Below are 23,379 nucleotides of genomic sequence, written 5' to 3'. Positions count from 1 at the left end.
TGAGAGAGATTTTAGAAGGTAGAACTGACATGTTTTGATGACTTTGGATGCAGCTGGTAGAAAATTCAAGAGCAACTTCCAGTCTTTCCAGCTTGCACAGAAGAATGAGAGCATTATTAAGTGGAGTAAGTAGAGATTTTTTTCGTAAGAATTCTTAATGAATGTGTTTGAGGTGCCTATATATAAAGCAGGCTGAGTATATTTAGTAGGCATTGGATGAAAAGGCTTGTAGCTCAGGCATGTGATAAAAGCTAGAGATTTATTGACAGAAAGGCAGAGTTTTTTCTTTTAATCGAGATTGAAACAAACATGCTTGTAGTTTGAAGAATACAAATGATAGGTTGAAGATAAAAGGCAAAGAGAGATTCATGAAAAGAATAGTGAATCTAAAGCAGATTTTGTCTCACAAAGGAGAAAGGCCATTTGAGGGAAGGAAGAATATTTATACATTATATATATATATATATATATATATATATATATATATATATTATATTAATTAACACATATATACAGTCTGGAAGATCAGAAGAGGAAATGGAGAGGTTGTTTATTCCTGACTCTTTGGCCAAGTCCTTTAAATTATGATGGAGTCCCTGCTGAATCTTGCTGCTCACATACCGTCAAAGACAGACTCATACACTGTCAGGTAAGTTGAGGAATTTGAGGTGTGTACTGGTCATTTGCTGTCCACAGTCTGGTGTCTCCTGCTAACACAGGTGAGATTTCTGTGCTTAACTGGGATGCATTATTGGGAGGTCTCTATGGTGTCTCTGTTTTATGAAAGCAGAGGAAGCAATGCCAGCTGATGAGGGAAGAAGACAGAGGTAGAGTGGTGGATTTATTAAGATAATGATATTTTGAAATAAAAGAGCTGGTATGGAAAGAGGACAAGATTTTGTGAGCATCCTTGAGAGCCCAGCTGAGGCCCAAGATGGCTTGGAGATCAAGCATTGTAATATTATCTCCAGAAATACTCAGAAGTTTAGGAATAGCACACATGTTGGATTCAGTTTGCCTAATTTTTAGGATGTTTGTGTCTATGTTCATCAACAATATTAGTTTGGAGTTTTCTTTTATTGTAATGCTTTTCTCTAGATTATGCTATCCGCATAAAATACATTGAAAAGTACTTCCTTCTCTACAGTATTCTAGAAGAGTTTAGGGAGAATTGATATATTTTTTTTCTAAAATAAATTGTGTACATGTTTATTATTGCTCTGGTAAGTATTTAAGAATCAGAATGCTACTAATCTGTTAATATAATCAAAGCTTCCTGTTATTATTTCAGAAGATTTCTTCAATCTTCTTGATGCTGCTCAATCACGTTAGCTATGTCCCTTCCCACTTTCCTTCCCACATTCTTCTGTATCCCAGTAGCAAGTAGTCATAATAATAGCTGGGAATTTGGTCTCTTACCTTCCGAATAATAGCAGCACTTAGCACTTACACCTTATTTGGTTTTCCATTTTCAAGGTGCTTTGCAATCAGTGACTAGTTGGGTCTCCTTACCCATGACATTTATTTCTTGATGACAGAAGAAACAAATTCTTGGCATCTGGCTATGCCCACTATTGCCATCATGGAGCAGAGAGAAAATCAGTGCTATGGAGGAGAGCTTAGTCAGGAAATTCATGTCAGGAAATTCACGTCCTGCTTTTTCCTCTGCACTTGATTTACGCATATTCTGGTGTAAGGCAGGCAATTGCTCGCTGTTAATTTTACCACCTGTAGGAGAAGGGAATGGAATCACATTGAATAAATGAGAAGCTCATCTGCCACAAATAGGATACCTTGAATTTGTACTGGGACTCTGGTATTTGATAAAATTTTCAACAGAGGGGTATATGGAGACTACTCCTTCTTGATGTGGTATTTCCTATTGAAAGACTAGTCTAAGTTTCTGAAATTATATGGTGCATAAAAACATCCTTGTTATACTTTTCTTAGATTCTTTCTCCCTTTATAAGACAGGAGGTCCAGAAAACAATAGAAAAAACACTCAGTGACATTCTGTAAACCATGTACTATATATCATAGTCATTGTGGTAACTTTTAACAATTGTAAAAAGTAATTAATGAGAATTTCTAGTACCATACGTGACAAGATTTGGTGATCAAACTGACAGTCTCTCCTCATCTAATTTTGGGTACTTTTTTCTGTTTTTAGTGTAAGTGGCAGGTTATTATAAGATAACTATTACTACAGAAGAAATAAAAAATGCAAAGGAACCATAGAAAATGGCTGTAATAGTGACAAATTATTCAGAAAAAGGCAACTGTGTTTATTTGGATATCTGTTTTGAAGTGCAGATTAATTCCTACTTACTTTTTCATCACAGGTGTTATTAGAGTTAGAACATTTGTCCTCAATGGACTTCGTGTATTTGAGTCTATTTCTCATGCAGCAAAATTTCTCATGCTGATATTTTGGTTGGATGTACTCTATATAAGAAGAGTAGATGACTAATATTAAGCATAATGACATTTACTTGATTTCTCATGAAAATGACATTTACTTGATTTCTCACTTACTTTCTTCACCTACTTTAGTTTTTCTAGAGTAGGTGGAGAAAGTCCAACTCTGTTTTAAGAAATTCTAAAGAGAAAATGTGGAATGCTTTGTAGACCAGTGGAAGAACTTACTTAGTGATATTAAGTTGGTCAGAAATCACAATTATATAAACCCACAGAAGGCAGGTTCTGTCCCCCCTTTTTCCTCCCTATTAATCAAAGAGAGGCTATTTCTCTCAGAACAAGGGTCACTGAATGTACATATTTTACTCACATTGAAGTCCCATCTGGGAGAATGATCTGAGGGAGGCTTACAAGGTCAATTAGTGAAATGATTAGCTTCCCAGAGTGGTAGCTTCCAGATTTCTGTCTTGCCATATTTACTTCTTCTTTGAGGTGGTAGCTAAAGTAAAATAGAATATTCCAATACACTAATATTGGATATAAATAACCATTTCAATTAAGGCTCTAACTTCCTTGTTTGGTTGTGGTGGAGAAGAAACTACATTTAAAATACATCTTTAACCTAATTTCTAATCTTTCACACTGACTTGTAGACTATAAACTACACTAATACCATTCTGTTGACCACTTTATTAAAGCAAAGGAAAACCTTCCCATCACCAAACCATTTAGTGCTTATTTGAAAGTGTTAAATGGAGTTGGTGATTTAGAAGTGGCCCCTCAATACTTACAGTTGAGTGCTGAGTACATTGAAATTTGAATAATTGCTAAGTGTTATGTTACATTGCTAGATCTGTGATGTGGCCTGACCACCAGCTGCAAATATCATGTTACAAACCAGGGGACAGATATTAGGGAAAATAAAGCTTAATTTATAGGGACTTTTTACCCATTCATTTAATATTATTTTTATGTAGATTTTTGGTTTCTAAAAGCTTCACATTCTGCTTATATAGTATCTGCATTTAATTGGCTCATTGTAATGATAATTATCATTGTATTTATTATTTCCAACATATATATTTTTACAAAGTAATGATGACATGATTGCACCTTCTGGATTTATTCAAAGGTACTTCAAAATTTACATTGGTCATATACCATCCATTTGAAAAATGTTGCCTTTTATCAAAGGAAGTAAGTTTATCCTACTCAGCATTTTCTCAGGGTTGGATTGTGGTAAGGTCTCATGACACACAAACACAATAGAGGGTGTGCTCTCTGATACTGCTGCTTTATTTTTCATGTTCCCACTCATTACTTAGATCATTACTGTTTGATTTTTTATTCTAATTAGCAGTCTGACATTAAAAGTAACTTTTATTTGAAGTATTATTCACTTTATACATTTTAATAAGTTTACATAATTCATTTGTAACCTATGCAGAGAAACTTGGCAGTGAGATTTATTTGTCTTCATGTCTTAAAATTGTAACATATAATGAAGTCTTTCAATAACATATATATATATTATATAACTTTTATTTTATTTATTTTTATTTTTTAATTTTTAAAATTTTATTTTTCTATTACAGTTTACATTCAATATTATTTTGTATTTGTTTCAGGTGTGCAGCATAGTGACCAGACATCCACATACTTTACAAAGTGATCCCCTGATATTTCAAGTACCCACCTGGCACCATACATAGTTATGGCAATTTATTGACTTTATTTCCTACGTTGCACTTTACAGCCCCACAATTATTTTGTAACTACCAATTTGTACTTCTCAATCCCTTCACCTTTCCAGTTCCCCAACCCTTCTTCCCTCTGGCAGCCATCAGCCTGTTTTCTGTGTCTATGAGTCTGTTTCTATTTTGCTCATTTGTTTATTCTGCTCTTTAGATTCTACATATGAGTGAAATCATATGGTATTTGTCTTTGCTTGGCTTATTTCATTTAACATAATATCCTCTATTATTAAAATACATTACATATATATATATAATTTTTACTGACCAATATACGTATTATAATTAAAATTAAGACATTCTTTTTATCAAATTTAAGGTTACAAATGGGCAAATAACAATGATTAGCTTAATAGAAAATACATAAGTGGATATTTTCTGAATTTAGATTATAAAACAAATATTTTAATATAATTTACTCAGCTATATTTTTTGCAGTTAAAGTAGCATAAAAGTAAACTGTCACTACCATGACAAGTCAATGCAATTTAATTGAATAGTTTTGAAAAACAATATTTACATATATTGGGTGTTTATTTTAAGTTGTCAAACCATTTTTTTTTTTTTTTTGAATAAAATATTACATCTCCAATACTTACAAGAGCTAAAATTTAAAATAGCTTGGTTTGAAATGGATGATTCTGAGACACAGTTCCTTAAAACTACCTTACTCTCCAGGCTCTAGGAAGGAGACTTTAAAAACTACCTAAAATCAGCATTTTGGGAAGTGGCTTAGAGTTCATCAACTTCAGCATTAGCCAAAAGATGTTCCTTGGAACACTACTTTCATTATATGCTCACTAATAACTGAATTCCATGGTCAATACGTCTGAGAAACTCTTTATGCTTAGTATATTCTCATTTAGGCGCTACCTAATGTATATTATCATATTAGTGGCTCTGAGGCATCAAATAGCAAAAAAGACAACAAAGCAGCTGCTTCAGTGGAGTTTCAAAAATAAGTTTCTCAAAAGTGTTGAACAGAAATTTTATATTTTTGTAATATTAATATCCTAAAGAATTAGTTTACAACAGGACATGATTTTATGATAAAATAGTCATCCTTGATCTAATCCAACGGTTAGATTCAACAGTTGCTTCTACAGTGTCTCAAAAGCTAATGATTCAAATTATAATTCTATAATTTAGAAATGGGAAACTGACCATAATTCTGGGAAAGTTATTTCATCTTTGGACAATTTTAATGGTCACAAATATTTTTAGGATAAGTTTTATTTGTTTCAATGAAATATTACAAAGGGTTAGCCAGCTGTAGTATATTTTCACCTAAAAGCTGTTTTTCGTCACTCATCTAAACGCTCCTTGGTCCTGCTTCAAATCTTTAAAGTCGTGGATATTCACAGAGATCCCGGATGAGACATATACAACCATTGTGATTGTGAACAGGACTCACTAACATTCATAACCTTGAAGATAACTAAAGATGATGATCCAATTCACCGTTGTTCAGGAATATATGTTTTGCATTTGAAGCACCCATTGGTTTGGAGATGTTAATTTCAGGTGACTTTTTGGTAACTGTGCTGAATATGAAACAATGTGAGAGCACACAGGTGCCATAAGGCCCACCTGCATATCTACCATACCTAACCTGTGATTTTATGAACTTATGACCTATGATGTAACAATGAAAATGTTACCCAAGATTGGCTGCTTCGTTTTACACACATGAAATCCATGTATTTGTAGCTCAGTAATATTTTCTAAAACCTGTTAGAAATGCATTCATTTTATTTGTCAGCCAATAATTCATTCATTGAACAAAATACATATCCACTATGTGTTAGGCACTGTTCTTGGAAATGGGGATATAGTATTGAATAAAACTGAAACGCTTCTTAGCCTACTTTTTCAAAATTTATGCTTTCATTGGAGACAAGTAGCAAATAAATAAGTACATAATATAATATTGGGTAGTGGTCAGTGAAGGCATCTAAGAGGAGGGTCACATTGGAACTGAGACTTGAATGACATGACAGAGTGTTGCAGACAGGGGATCAGTAAGTTCAAAGACTCAAAGGTTTTCTGTATTGTTTGAATAGTTTACAAGAATGCATTCGTTATTACTTGTGTGGCAAAATGCAGAAAAATCTATGCATCTTATTGAAAAGCTATTGAAAAGCTATACATTATAATGTCTAGACATTTGATGTGGAAAAATGCTGAGACTAGAAAGAGGCAAACATTTTTGGGAATTCAATATAGAAGTATTTGAAATATTTAAAAAGAAACAAAACATGTTCTTCTCTTTCGAATTATAATACTCATGAGTTTAATCTTACTGATTTTAATCTTTAGCCAAAGAGAGTTTAGTATTAACAATATGTTATGTGCACTATCTGGATTTTAAGAACAAATATCAAATATATTGTATGCATTGCTTATTAAGAGAAATACAAAAACAAATAAAAATAAAAACACCCCTTGGAACATATTGGCAGATGCATAACTACTGCAATATGACCCAATTGTGGGAAAATGACATTAAGAAAGATGATAAATTAGTAAGGACAAGTAGAGAGCTATTAAATCATGTTTGAAAATAGCTATTTAATATGCGCATAAAAACTGCGAAAGTTTATATCACTTTAAGAAAATATAAGTATATACATGAATATAAATTATTGCATAGGGAATTTTCCTTATTTTCCCAAAGGATTATTTATTTTAAAGAAAGATTCAATCTAGATTTCCTTGAAATACTATCTCATTAAGTCGTCGAAGTCATTTAGGATGGTCTTTGAGTTATAAAATTCAATCATTACCAACATTTTCACAACTACACCTGTTGCATAAGGTGAAGCAATATTATATAAGAATGGGTATGTCGTGCGTATAATATTATCTTTTTGGAATTTACTTGTGAAATATTTAAGTGTAACCTTATGGGATATTGGCTGTGGAACCCAAACATTAACATTAAGGGGGGGGGCACCTATATTACAGTAATATAGTATAGACAATATAATTTTAAAATATTATATATGTTTCTATCTATATATAAAGTTATAAATAAAAAGAATAAAATGAATCATTAAAGCATTCTTTCTTGATACATATAATATCTATGTTATGTATAATTCACTTGATTAAATTATGTAGAAAAATATTAATCCTTCTTTTACAACTCTGCTTTTAGAAAAATAAGGACCTAAACATCCCTCTCTGCCTCCCTGCATCTGTCTTAGATACTCAGCTCCCTTTGAAATCGGTGGGATATGAGAGAGTGCAGTGGGGGATGAAAAGCTGTGAATTCAGTGGCCATTTCTCAGGTGGAAGATTGGGGGAGCTGCCATTTTAATGATATCTCTCGGTGGGAGGCCCAGTTTGATGAGTCTGAATAAGCCTGAGAGCATCAACTTCAAGATATAAAGAAACGGAATCAGAGAGCCTCACTGCTTCCAGAAGGCATCTAGAAAAACTGAGCAGTATAGACTCCCTTTCAAATGGAATTAATTGAATTCGTGTAATTTCCTTTTCCCTTAAGAACTTCTACTTTCTTTTAAGCCATCACCCTCTATCTGTCATTTCTTAATGTTGCAACTTATTCCTTCAATGACTTCATATTTTGAGACTGTCAATGCCTACCAGTCTCTTAATTAATCTCTTTTATTATATTTAAGAGCCCAATGCCTAGGTGCTCACATACATCCAAGATGTTCACATACATCTCCCACTGAATTCAATGGTCCTTTAAGCTGTTTCTGGGTACTTTTCTTATCTTAGTAACTAGACATCATGATAAGAATAGTTTTTATGTTATGTGGGATTTCCCTTAAACTAGACTGTATTATTTGTGGGTATTCTTAAAACAAAACAAAACAAAATAAAAAACTTAGGAGCAAATAAAACTTTGAAATGATAAGAGATGCAAATTTATCAGCATGATTATTTCCACTCTTGATATCCTACATGGTCTGAACACTACTGGTTACCCCACAGTGTCAGAAGAAATACATTCCACATTCTTAACATCTTCTCAGCCATTGGTACCTTATATGGTTGTCATACCTGTGTTATATACATAATATCCATTACTTGAAGGCACAGACTAAGAAATAAACATTAACAAAAAGGCCCCTCTAAACACAACAAGATCCTTTGAAAAAATGTTATATCTGTACAATTTAGGCAAATAAATTGATGCAATCTCTCCACACACCTAAGCAAAGAGAAATCACTACTGTGAAACAGTTAAGAAATGATCTGGTTATTTGGTTGGAATACGTTTGGGGTGACTGTGTGAGACAACGTAAGAATGTAGGGCAGGAGGAGTTTTGGACACATTTAGTAACCCTGCCTAAAACCTGCTCTCTCCTTCTAAAAGGAACCTTATTCAAATCCCACCAGCCAATTGTAATACTTATCATAATCATAACGTTAAAGATTTTCAAGGCAGACATTTCCCTCAGCTGTCCTTAGGAGCCTATTTTAAGTGATTAAAATTCAATGCTGTCAAGAAGTTCTTACATTATGTCAACTTAAATTTGTCTTGTAAGTTAAGCCATTCCTTGCTGTAGCTGCGAAGAACAGCTGGTCACTATCTTCTTTATGATTGTCCTCCTTAAGCCTGAAGATAACAATAAAATTATCCAATGCTTTTCTTCTTCTTTTTTAGCTGAAGTCATCACAATTTATTCATATATTTTTTCTTAAGTTCTTGTGCTTTCTAATTATATAATTTATTGTTAGGGCCACTAAGCTTTCTGATATCCCTGAGATATTAGTAGATGGCAGCCGCTGTTCCTTTCCATTACGGACAGTAACTTGCCAAAATAATTTCAAATTATGGCTGCCTATCTTTTAATACACTGCCAATGACATAATGTTCCCTAAACAACACAAATATAATTGACATCTGTAATTAACATTAGGTCACACTTTTCTCTCTCACATTAAAAATGTCATCTTTGAAACATTATTTCACTGGTTATGTTTGTGCCAATATAGATATAGCCCAGATATATTAGCAGTGAACCATGCAGAGGGGAAAGCTTAAATCTCCAAATGCCCTTCACACACTGACTATTTTTAAAATCCTTTGAAACATGATGTGAATCACTGCTTATGATACGAAAGGCTTATTTATTTATTTATTTTTTTACAGATCATGGTAGGTCTGTGTCTTCACAATGCAAATCATATGAATAAAAGGTGACTAGTTAGGCCAGTTATCTGCATATGTCAACATTGATGTCCCTGTCCAAATTTTCCTATCATTCTTTGATGGTTTGCTGTTAGATTCCATGTCGAGTTAAGATTAAGTGGCTTATTGAATACATTTGGTGCATTTGACCAGTATAATTAAATAATTGAGATAATATAGGGCTTCAAGCTTCGGTTCTTTCTTCAATTATACATGTCTTCAGTTACATATTTAGCTTTCAAAAACTATAAACTTTCTTAATAATTGTCCAAAATATCCTCTTAGCTTTTCCTAGGGAGCTTGAGTAAGTTTGTCAGATTTTTTAGCGTCAAGATTCTCCCTAAATCAGAAGGAAGCAAGTATGTTCTGTGTCATGGTGCTATAGATCTCCGTACTAAAAGCAGGCGGTTAGTTCTTTGAACCAGTCAGTCTGTTCACTGTGATTTGTCTACTAAATTTATCATTATATCCCAAATTAGTGCTACAGCAAATATTACTGAATACAGCAAGAAATTTACCAAAATGGATGTAGATGAAAATCCTATATTTGATTTTAAAAACAGTGTATGGGTGTGTTTATGCACAAGAGAATCATGGAAGAACGCCCACAATATAATTAAAGAGATTATCTCTGAGTGTTGAGATCATGGGTTATTTTTATTTTCTTTTTGTTTGCTTGATTTTCTAATTTTTCTACAGTGAACACGCATTATTTACGTAACAAAGTAGGCTAATTTCACACACTTTAAAGGCTAAATCAACTAAAATATATGTTTAAACTTAGAATAATCATTTAAATGGTGGTCTAAAAATTTCAGCTATTTGAGTTAGATACTATATATATTAAACAGGCAGGGGCCTCATTTCAAGTGTTTTTCTCAAATCCTAGCATGCTGTGCATACTCAAATACATTACCCTTCTAGGGGTATTAATATGTTAACTAGAAAATTTGTATGGAGTTGTGAACTATTATTTTTTACAAAAGCAAACTATATCTTTAGATTATTATAGTTGGATAATGGACATTAAGAATTGCCAACTAAAGGGAAAGAGCAAATGGGAGCTTTCTAGTCCCATGACAATATTCTGGGGCATTAGTTTCTACAAATAAACATTGAGTTATGTCAGGAATGCTATGCAGCCATAGCGCTGTCGATCCTCTATTCCTGTCTATGTGGCTAGAAGCACCAGTTCAATGTTCTGAAATTTCACAGTTGTGAAAAATTTCCTTCTCAAAACAACTTACTTGGAATCAGTTCTAAATATTCCTTGGGTAAAGAAATATGAAGGAACTACATAGAGCGTTGCAAATAAAACAATTACACTTCAGGATGCATTAAGTGAAATGTTGCACTAAAAGTGAAGCATTTAATCACAATGTTGGTGTTTTTTTCTTCATTTCTCATTAAACTAAAACTTTGATCACTTTGCCCCAATTAGTTTGATCTGGCAGAGAGACTTGAGGAAAGTATTTTAAAAAGTTTTTCAGCAGTGGCATGCTGAAAAAACTGAAGAGAGTAAAATTATCACAGTTCTAAATATGACTTATTCTTGTACTCTTATGAAGACAGTAAAACATAATGGGAAAGATGGCATACCATTGACATAGACTACCTGGCTTCATATTCTAGCTGGAACCCTGGCTAGATGTGTAAATATGAGTTTGTTAACCTCCCCAGTCCTCAATTTATTAATCTAAAAAGTTAATAATAACTGTAAATGTACATGTCATCATTAAATAAGGTAAAATATGTAAAGATCTAACAAAGTGCCTTAAATATAGAAAGTGCTCTATAAGTATTAGCTATAATTAATTCAACAGCTATTTATGAAGCATCTACTATGTGCTGAGAAGTACATTAAATGCCAGAAGAAAACAATTATGAGCATCAAACGCATGGTGTCTAGACTCACAAAGCTTTTAATTGCATTAGAGTCAGGGGCAAGCAAGCAATTACGAATCCTTGAAACCAAGGTCTACAAGGATATTATAAAGGTACACAGAAAGGGTGCTTCCACCAGTCTAGGGAAGATTTATGCAAGGAGTGGTATCTACATTGAGATCAGAGTGGAAGGAATAGGAGTCTACTAGGTGAAGAAACGAGAGAAGCATCCTTCAGGTAGAGAAACCGGCAAGCAAAATTTTCTATTTCTGTCAAGATTTCTTTTGCAGATAACCCGACTCAGACAGGTTAACAATAATAAGAGTTTAATAGCTCATAAAAAAAAGTCCAAAGGCAGGGAGGATTGCAGATGTAACAATATTTGGGTTCTAATTCAGTTTCTTTCTAATTTGTTAACTCTGTTTTGATTTTGTCCTGAGGTTTATTTCCTTATGGTAGCCAAACAACTTCATCAGTTTATCCCTCACACCCCAAATAGAAAAGAAAGTTTTTCCCCTCTTCAACTATCAAACAGAAAGCCTGAGATTCATTATGACTGACCAATTTAGGTCCTGTGATTATATCTTAACCAATAACTGGGGCATGGACAATGTAATAATATTGAATGGTTTGACCATTCAGAGTGTTCTGGATCTGCAATCAATAGCAGACAGAAGCTGAGCTGCTATATAATAGAAAAGAGGAAGAACAGATTCTGGGGAGAGGAAACCAGTAGTGCCCATTAGAGGCCAGTGAATGAAAGGCCGCTCGGTATGTTCAAGGACCTGAAATAAGTTTCATGAGTCTAGGCCCAGCATATGAGGCAGCTGGAGATAGGAAATGGCAAGTTTGAAATTAGAGAAGTAAGCAAATAACCTATTCAAGACTTTGAAAAATATTTTAAGGATTTTGGACTTCTTCCTGATAGAATGAGAAGTTTTTAAGCAGTAGGGTAAATAATCATGCTTGGGAAATCTAGTATAGAGAATAGATGAAAGAAAGTTGTGACTGGAGACTGGGGACAATATAGAAGACAATACAGCAGAAAAAATAATGGTGACTTGAATAGGTGATGGCAGTGGGGATGTAGAAAAGTGAGTGTAAAGATTTATTTTATCAGCAGGATTAGGAGAGCTCGGTAAGTGACAGGTATGGTGAGACTTGGGGAGAGAAAGACACAAAGGATAATGCCTACATTCTTGGCCTGGGCAACCAGGCAGGTGGTCATGGCATTCACTGAGATAGGGATTGAAGCAGAAAGAATAGGCTTGGAGGTGAAGGTAATGTTGTCCTGTGAAACATCTAAGTGGAAAATGAATCTGGGTGCAGAGCACAGGAATGTTACTTGGATTTGAGATACTGTGAACACCAGGGGATTGATGAGATAATCCAGAGAGCACACAGAGAAAGAACCAGTTTAAGATAGAAATTAAGGCATATGAGGCTGAGAGAGGAGCCCATTGAGGTGACTGAGAATTTTCTGTATTTCTATTGGACGTTGCTGCTCTAGACTTCACGGCTATGTTCTGTACACCAAAATGAAGGGAGAGGGAGAAGGTTATATCCAGTCCTTTTGAGGGCACTTCCAGAAGTTAGATAATTTCTGCTTTTATTCCATGACCACACTTAAATGAAGGTGTAGATGGAAATTGTAGTCTTGATTCTCGATGGCCACGGGCCCAACTATAATTTTGCAATTATAGTAGCTCAGAAGAAGGGGGCAATGATTATTGCAGGACAATTAGCAAACTCTGATGCAACTTCAAGGCGTGGATAACAGAATTAACCTTAGTCTCAGATAACAGGAGAGGCAATGCCTCTATTTGAACAGGAGAGCAAGATAGATGGCACTACAGGTGTTTTTACATGCTTGGTGTTAAAAAAATTTCTTATCTAGTGGCTTCTACTTTCATTTTTCTGTGAAGAATGTAGGTCATTTAAATAGAGTTGGATTTTAAAAGAGTGAGGGAGCTAAAAAAAAAAGCTGTTTAGGGAATCAGATTGAGATTGAAGATCATGAATTTAGATTGAAACCAACTTGCACAGTCGTGCAATTTTCACTAGTAGCACCCACCTCAGAGAAAAGCTGGTAGTTAATATTATTCAAAACTGAGGTCTTATTGGGAAACTGCCAAGGAAGAAAAATAGGATGAGGAATTTGAAGACATTGACATGAGAAGAGTTGAAGGGATAGACAATGGAGTCTGAGCTGGAAAGTAAAGTATGTGAAGACTAACGGCTTCTGATAAATCAGGGTGAAGAGGAGGGGTGCAGGTAACGGAGGTCCTGAGAATAGATGCAGTCACTGAGGGCTCAAAAGGGAAGGAGTTTGTGGTCAGTAATGAGTTGATGTTTAATTTTCATTTTCCAGAGATAGAATAGGTCTGAGTGACGACAAACTCCACAGTGAGCCATGAGAATGAAAAGCTGAATTAGAGTGGAAAAGGAAGTCACTGGACATGAAGAGGTCAAGAGGCCGAGTAGGTATTTACTGAGAGAATGTGGTCCATCAGGCCTCAGCATATTCTAGTTTTTTTTAAATAAGTTTTTTTTTTTAATTGATTTTTTTCAGAGAGAAAGAGAGAATGAGAGAGACATCAATCTGTTGCCTCCCACATGACTGAGGATCGAACCTGCAACCCGGGTCTCTGCCTTGACCAGGAAATGAATGGGTGACCCTTGGGTGCACTGGATGATGCTCAATCAAATGAGCCACACTGGCCTGGGCCTAATCTAGTTTTAATAGCTACAAATTGGGAGGTTCGTATCAGATAATTGTTAGGAAATAATTCTCCATGAGTCTCTTGTTTCTGCAGATTTTTCCAGCAAAGACACTAACTACTTTTGCTGTGGGTTATTGTTTCAAGGATGTTTGTAAAGTCTCGCAAGATAGAGATAGTGTCTTCCTCTGGAATAAAGGATAAGTTTGCTTTACTATAAAAGTTTAGCATAACCAAGGCTGGGGTTCCTAGTTTGTAACACAAGGACACCAGGTACAGGTGTTACCTGGTCCTGTTCACAGTGCTCTTGGGGATGAGGGTTGGGAAACAGCACAAATTCTGATAAATTAACCACTGTTACTGCCGTGAGCTATAAAGTTCTTTGTTTCTGACCCAGGAGTTTTGTGTCTTCTGCCAACATCCATGAAACTGTAGCAAGTTAACTTCTTTGCTGTAGGTAGATTAAAATCTCAGACCTTCACAATTCTTGACAATTATTACTAAGTTTCATTGAGCTACAACACATTCCATGAGCCTTCTTTCTCCATTAGGGTGTTTTTTGTTTTGTTTTGTTTTTTGCCTCCTTTTCTTTATTATCCTACTATTCTGAAAGCCAGAACCACTTTTTCTTATTCTTATTTTTTCTCAGTTTGATAATATCCTTTTTAATACTCGTATGTCCTTTGCTATGTAAATCATTGTTAAAAAATGGAATATTTTATTTTTTAGGCCCCATAATTGATTTGTTCTGGGTTATTTTTTTGCAAGTGTATTTGGGAGAAACATACTTTCTAAATATTCGAGTACTTTGGCAGCTCCAAAGCTTCAACACAATCAGGTGCAATCTTTTGCATCCTATATACTAAGTATATAGCAGGTGGATAAAATCAATTGGATGTGTAAATTCTTTAAATAACAGCAAATGGAGCAAATTGAATTTCAAAGTGGAAAAAAGGTGAACCTGAGAAGCAGTGGTAAGAAGGTCATCAGCAGAATTAGCAAAAAAGTCTAGCAAAGTTACAGTTAGGCAGCCAGTAATACTCTATTGATCAGACTTTCTCAATCAATGAGGCTGTGCCTAGATTATTGATGCAAAGGTATTAAGCAAAATTTTATTTCAGCTAACTTGTTGGCTCAGATGTCAACTGAAAGTCATTTCCCCAGTCAATCAAATATACAATAAATCTGACCAGATTTAGCTCTTAAACATTCTTGTGTCCACTCTGCTTTACAATCATACAATTACCTTTGAGAGGGTTACAATTAAATTAATATGTGGACTATACATGGGAAAAGCAATGCATTTCTACAAAAAATACAAAAACAAAAAATACTCCAACATATTCCAAGGGGAAAAAGACAGATATGAAATATTATATTGATTGAATATAATGCACTTGAGCTATTTGAAATGATAGGTGTTTAATCCCAGTTTAGTGAATAATTTCGGGAGCCTCATTTCCCAGCACCCATCTGTGTATTGTGTAACACCCACTGTGACATCCAGAACACCTGAAAGTTGAAGTTATCAAGTTGTTGACAAGAATAGCAGACAAGAAGTGTGCCAACAAGACAAGGATTCTTTTTGTTTCTTTTTCTTGAGGGCAGGGGTTAGTGGTGGGGCAGACATTCTGAAAAAATAAATATCACCTTCCTCAGGTTACCTATTTGATTGGAGGCATAACTTATTTTCCTTTAGCTCACTTATGTCCGAGTCTACATTTCTCACTACTTCCAGTATCACTTGGACGCAAATAATACCGAAGTCTCTATATTAGCTGTTTTATACTAACCCTCTACCATACAACCATGATTTTGTAATTTTGCATATTTTTTTAGTCCGACCCCCACCACCACCCTAGAAGGGTGACTATTTGTCTTTGTCTTTCAACTCAACACCTACCTCTTTCTTCAGTTCCTCTGCACCATGCCATCTTCAACTCCACGACTCAGGCCCCGAGGTGACTTCATTTACAAAGACTTGTTCTTAAAAAAATCTAGAATGCAAAAATCATGTCCCAAGCTGAAGTTGGTTTTACATCTGTAAAATTCCAGGTGGTATCATATCTATATACATTTCAAGCTAACTTCAGTATTTAATTGACCTTAAAACTGTGATTGAGGAAAGCTTTCATTTCACACACAATTTGAGGACTGACCTAAGTTTTACTGTATTATTTTCTAGTTGTTTAACGGATCTACCGTGCATCCTCTTTTCTCAAATAGATCGTAACTTCTTCTTAGAGTTAGGAGATAATGTTTTATTTTTTATATTATCTGTAGCACTCCAAACAGAAATGGAGACAATAATGCTGCTTATAAATACTTGTTGATGTGGCTTTTTCATCATGTAGATGAAAAACCAAGACTGAAATTTATTTTAAAAATAGTTAACAGCTGGTAGTTTTCATGTCCCCATAAGACACTGCCCAAACAACTAGAAAGCTTCTGTATTTGGCTAGTTGAATTTTATCACATCTTAACCAGATCAAGTCACAGCTAAAATCACACAGAAAATCCACTTTTATTCTTGATTACGCCTCCTTTGTTTTTTAAGATAAATAAATATATAATAAGGAGAGGATTTAATTCAAGTTGAAAAACAATTCCTTTCAAAGCTCCATTAAAATAAAAATATGCTTGCAAGATCAAGGAGTTCCTTTCTCTCTCTCATTTTAAATGAGAACTGGTCAAGAATCAGAAGAGAACCCGTTATCAATTGCTTTATTCTACCAAAGACCAACCATTTCTAAATTTGCAAAATGAACGTTCTCATTGTGAATTCTTAATCAGCCTTTTAGGAAGAAAAAACAGTTCCATAAATTAAAATAGAATGTCATACTCCAAGCTAATGCTGGTTTTATATCTTTAAAATGCCATGCCTGCGGCATCTAAACCTCAGGCTGTCTTCAGTCACGCACTGGGATTGAAAGCCGCCGCCCCGAGTGCAGGACGGCTGATAAGATAGTGTCATATCAAGCTTTATTCAATGCTGTTCACATTTTCCTTTACAGCCAAGTAATATGAAGAGCGGTGGTGAGGGGTTGTATTAGTTCCCTGGGGCAGCCTAGAAGCTGGGTGGCTTCAAACAACCGAAATTTATTCTTTCATAGTCTGGATGCCAGACGTCTGAAAACAAGGTGCCAGCAGGGCCAGGTCCCCCTGAGACTCTGGGTAAGATCCTTCTTTGCCTCTCCCTAGCTTGTAGTGGCTGCCAATCTTGGGCGTTCTCTGTCTTGCAAGATAGCTATATCACTCCAGCTTCGGCTTCTCTTGTCACAAGGCCCTCTCTCTGCTTGCCTCTCTCTGCACATGGCATTTTCCTCTTTTTATAAAGACACCCATCATATTGCATTAGGGCCTACCCTAATGACAGCATTTAAGTTGATTACACCTACAAAGACCCTATTTCCAAATAGGGTCATGTTCACAAGTATCCAGGGTTAGGGCTTTTGAGGGGACACAATTCAACCCATAACAGGGATGTAGGTGACAAAAGGTTGAACTCTTAAGAACTAAGTATTGCAAATTGATCATTTTTAAAGTGTCTTTAAAGTAAAAAAATATTTTATTGCTTAGCAATCATAAAATTCTAGCCAGAAATATAATGGACCTCTCTACTTGTATTACCATTACAAATTTCTTTTATTAGATTAATTCTTTGAAAATAGATTTGAGGACTCCAAGCTTCTTATTGCGAAAGCCATTTGCTTCTGTACCATCCTTTTAATAGGTCTCTTCTGTACAACATACTTATTTTTCTATAACATCTCTTAAAATGTCCTATATTTTTATAACATTTATATTTAGTAGTTACTTCTTAACTACATTTTAGAGGCAATTATAGTATCTTATATATTAAGAATCTCAAAATATTAAAATTTGACCTCCTATTGATGAAACACATGATTCATAAATTTTCACATTTCAGATGAGATAAGAATACAGTTTTTGCTTACTTATGCTAACAAATTGTTAGCATAGTGATAATTTTCTTTGGCCTTGTTTTAATACTAGTTTCCTTTTCTTTTTAGAAGTTGACCTCTATTTTAGTGATTGGAGAGAGTGAAGATAACCCCAGAAGACAGTTTATAATAAATAGAAATATAAGTAAAAAACATGTATAAGGATTTATAGCTTCTCTTTTCCTGAAACTTGACTTTGTGAGAAAAATGCTCAGTACTAATTATAGTACCTCCAGTGTAAAAGAATAAAGAGGATGGTTATGCAAGTGGGTCTACAGGAATCAATAGGTTGAGTTTTTGTTATTGTTGTTTCTGTTATTTATTTATTTACTTTATATAATCCTTTTAAAAAATTTTCCTTTTTATGAAACTTATTGGGGTGACATTGGTTAACAAAATTATACAGGTTTCAAGAACACAAATCCACAACACATCATCTGTACACTGTATTGTGTGTTCACCACCCTAAGTCAAGTCTCTGTCCATCAACATTTATCCCCCATACCCTCTCCTCCACCTCCCTCCATCCCCCACCCTCTCTGCTGGGCAATCACCACACTGCTGTAAGTGTCCATGAGTTCTTTCTTTTTTATTTTCTTTTTTGCTATGTCCCTCCACCCCCCACCCACCTCCCCACCCCTGAACAGCTGGCTCACGTTACAATGATCAACTTGAGTTTTAATAGTAAATAAATGTGTATACTATTATTAAAATAAAATATTTAACTTAAAGGCCTTTATAAATCTATACTGGGAACCAGTATAGATTTACAACTTCCAAATTTCAAATTTAATTAAAAACCATGTATATATGTTAGCATATGTACAGTTTTTTTAAATTATATTTATTATAAAAAGTAGATGTCACCTTAAACTTACAATGTGTGGTAACAAAAATCCAGTTGTATCTGTTTGTGATTAACCATAACACTTCCATATGTGGTATCTCTCTTTGGATTCAAGCTGTCTACAGTAACTTGATCAGGGGTATAATTACACCCTACTTGAATCAAGAAAGTAAAATAATGTCAAAAACAATCATTTTACTTGTAGATGTTTTGAGAATTAAAAGCTGAAAAAATGCAGATAGCTTGATGTTAACATCTCACTGATTTAAGCTGATCTCCCAGCAGAACATGGAAACTGGAAGGATTGCAAACTATATGATAAAATAATGTTATAGGGAAATACAGAGAGACCCATGCACTTGAAAAATATTTCTTGGCTTATTTAGTGTCTAAACCATCAAGTTCTTAAGTTTTCTTAATATACTGATGGCCACTGGAACTACATCTGATATACTTGGTCTTTATTCACTTTCAAATGGTTTATTACCCTTAGAACTGATAAAATAATTGCATTAACCTAAGTAATATCAAACTGATACCATAATTTCTATAACAGATATTAATAATCATATAATCCAGCCATTAGATTTCAAAACAATTCAAAATATAGAAAAGTAGATAATACACCGAGGTCACACCACTAGTTTTTGGCAGAACCGAGGATGGAATTCCTAACATGTAAGACAGAACTAAATTTTTTATACTCCTATAGCTTTTAAAAGTCAGTTATCCCAAAAAGAGAACCAGGATGTTGGAAACTGCAGTAGTAGATTGGTCTACACTATAGGATTAAGTTGGAGGAAAAGCCAAGTCAGAACCAAGATTGAACTGAGTAGAGCTACTACCAGGAATCCCAAGTCCATTTAGTTGGCCAAGAAGAAGAAAAGTCAGTCAATTGGGCTGATGGGGACCTAAAGAGTGAGGTAAGCATGGGTCATAGAATTCATAGGGCAGATTAAAAAAAACCCAGAAGATTGTGATGCTTTTGCCTAGACTTTCTGGTTTTTGATATAAGTGCTTTACATCTCTTGAATGTGTATGCAGTGGTACTTCGGTTTTCGAATGTCATCTGTTCTTGGAAGACCGTTCGAGCTCTGAAACGTTGGAAAACTGAGGGATCACAGCCCACAGCTAGGCCTCAGGATCTTGCCTTCAGCTGGAGCTGTGAAGCATGTTCGACTTCCCAAGCATGTTCAAAAACTGAAGCGTTTCCTTCAGGTTCACGGCGTTTGTAAACCGAAATGTTTGTCAACAGAGATGTTCGAAAACCGAGGTACCACTGTATTTACCAGTTTTAAGCTGTCACGTGATATACACTATGAACTGGTCAACCAGACCTGCTACTAATTTATGGCAGGTAGTTATACTGACATGCCTAAATAGCATATGTAACTGATAACCACTGTGAAACTCCTAAAACTAAGAGTTGGAAAAACTTCTCATGGTACAACTACAAATTTTCTTATGTTTCCTTACACACATTGCATACCACATTGGAAGCACATCCTGTTTACTCTTTTCCCAAATTAAATTCTATTTAACCTCAATGAAACAGAGAATAAAATATTTTTTACCTATACATTTGAATAATTCTTATACCTTGCATGTAGTACATCAAATTTTCTTTTCTTTTAAAACAAATAATAAGTATATTTTACTTAGATTATTTCCATATAACAATCAACAAAATAATTAAAACTTAATTTTAATTAAACTGGTTAGTTTTAGTTTTTTTGTACTTATGCATAATAGATTTTGATAAAATCTAGTATATTTTACTTGCTAGCCACAGAATTACAGGCCATTTTGGCCATATCTATTCTCTCTCTCCCTCTCTCTCTCTCTCTCTCTCTCTCTCTCTCTCTCTCTCTCTCTTCATCTCCCTGTCTTACCCAGGATCAGTTAGAGTTTCAGAAATAAAGACTTCAGTTTTGGATACTTGACAAAAATATCCTCCCAACAATTCTTATGAGGTTAAACTCAGGACAATTTATGACTGAGTGCTGTCTGAGCAGGTTGTTCATGGACCAACGTGGGTTGTAAGTTGATTCCTCAGCTATAGAGGTCCTGCCCCATTATTTGACATTCTTGATTCAAACAGTGTGTAATTATAGGCCTAATCAAGTTTCAATAGTCAGCCTTAATAAGAATCAGAAGCTTGAATTTCATTGTCAACCATCATTTAGTTTCATAAGGACCGGAGTGCTGTGAATGATGTGGCCTTTTCGTCTACATTCTGTTAGGAGTGGTTTTGCTGCAATCTACATCGGCTGAGGTCTCCAATAAACCCCCTTCTTACAACATTCATAAGTAAAATGCAGAGGAGCAAAGTGTGTCTTACTAAAAGACAGCATAGATAAAATGTTTTGGGGGGAACTGAAAGCATTTACTCTCAGATACCTAATTGGCCCAACTGGCTAATTCCTACATTCGCTGTTTTGAGTTAAATACAACTGAGTAGAGAGATGCTCAGAGTTCTCCGAGTTATTTACATCTCAGCATGAATGGGTTTATCCACTTACTTTCTAAGATGAGTTTGATAGAGGATTTGGAAAAGAAATAGGAAGGGGGGGGCAACGATGAGACAATTTTGCCTTTAGCCAGCAGTCATTTTATTAAGAAAAATTCCATGATGAGTGCTAGGCACCCACATAGGAGATCCTTTCTGATTGGGCATTCTGTAAGGAGAACAATTTAGTTGAGCATTTACCTCAAGGCATGACACTGCAAGTATCTCCTATGAAGGAAAATCTGTCAGCAGAGGTCTCCATTTATCACAAATATTTACTGACCCTCTGCTGTGCACACAGCACAGTACTTAGTGGTCCAGAGTCAACGGGACTTAAGATTTGTTACACTTTCTAAGATTATTTGTCTGTTTCGATAACACTGCTTTTTTGAAAGTTGATGCTTTTGTTTCACCTTTTTGCCTGGAATTCAGAATGATGAGAAAAATACTACTACCCTAATTTAGATTTTTTTCTTCTTCTAACTTTAAAGCTCTTCATCGTTATAAAATTTTATGAAATGTCTTTTGCACAACAAAAACATGAACATAAAGTTGTGGGTATACTGCTGTTTATGGTGTCAGAATCATGTTTTTCATAGTATAAACTTTTAGCAATTGTAATGTCATAAATGAGAGATTTATCAACTTGCTATAAGCCTTCCATTCTTGTTTGATAGAATTGAATAGTGCTTAAAAGCACAGAATCTGGAGTCAGACTATATGGGGTCAAATCCCAGTTCTGTCATTTATTAGTAATATGACCTTAAACAAGTTATTTAATCTCTTAGTCCCTCAATTTCTTCATCTGAAAAACGAGAATGATAATAACAATACATCAATCATAGGGTTGCTTTGAGGATTAAATAAGTTAACCTTTGTAAGTCACTTAGAAGAGTGCCTGGCACATTGAAAGCACTTACATACATGTTTGTTAAATAAATAAACCTAAAGATATTCAATAGTCTAAATTATATTAATTATCTCCTCATATGTTTTCTATTAATTTATATCATGACAACTCTGTAATACTTAGCTTTCAAAATAATACTGAATACAACAAAATGCTTGAAAACTTATGTTTAATTTAATTTTGGAAATAAAATAATGAGTGGTCAGCCATCTTGCTGTTATTTTTAAATTAGATCCCCAATTTGAGAGTCACTATGTAGAAGTTTCTTTACCACCTTGTTTAGAAATGAAAGAATGCAATTCCTTTGGAGGAGACACTCCACTGCCATATTTAATGCGACACCCAACTGGTACACCATGCTGACTTTGTATGAGATGCTGACCAGTTTTTTGACTATTTGGAAGCCTAATGATTGGAACATTAAAAAATACTGGTATATGAAATATATGGCAGTTGAATTTATATTGGTGCTATTAAAATTAGTGTAGTATAGCTTTCCAACAGTTCTAATGTAGTAACATCATGAAAGAATGAACTCTGAAGATGTTGTTCTCCTTGATTGGTAAGTCGAAAGTATTCATAGGTTCTTATTTATATCTTAGCTATTCCAAGGAACTTTGTTACTCAGCAGAATTATTCAGTACCTCTTCATTCTGAAGATAAACACAGAGTCACACCTTCAATGCTTTCTAAATTGAATAAGAATTGTGGATACATACACCTTAATTTTATTACATTTACTAATATTTAAATTTATTCTTTATCAAATTACCCCTAGCATTAAAGAGATCATTCCCATAACTCTTTTTTCAAATTAGTTCATATGGTCATGAACTAATTTGGCGAATATCAGAAGTACAACTAAAACAAGTGTTTTGATAATTTATTAGGAAATTTCATATAATCCAAAGGCAAACTTCAGATGGGATACTTCTTTAAGACCCCAGCTTCATCATAATTGGTTGTGTGCCTAACGAAGTGACTGAGCTCCCATCTGTAAAATAAACTGGATGCAACCTAATACCTTCCGGCTGCAGAGTTATCAAATAGGACCAACTATCTGGTCAATTCTATATCATATTGCGTGTCCTAAGGATGACCTTGGTTTCTTAAGAAGTTCTAGGGCTCTGTGTTTACATGGGGGAATGGACAGCATTATTTGGATAGCTTTCAGAAACCTAACGGCTTCCACACAAGTCAAGGAC

The sequence above is a fragment of the Miniopterus schreibersii genome, assembly GCF_964146895.1.
Source record: "Miniopterus schreibersii genome assembly, chromosome: 7".
Taxonomy (NCBI): Eukaryota; Metazoa; Chordata; class Mammalia; order Chiroptera; family Miniopteridae; genus Miniopterus; species Miniopterus schreibersii.
This window is presented reverse-complemented; position numbering follows the sequence as displayed.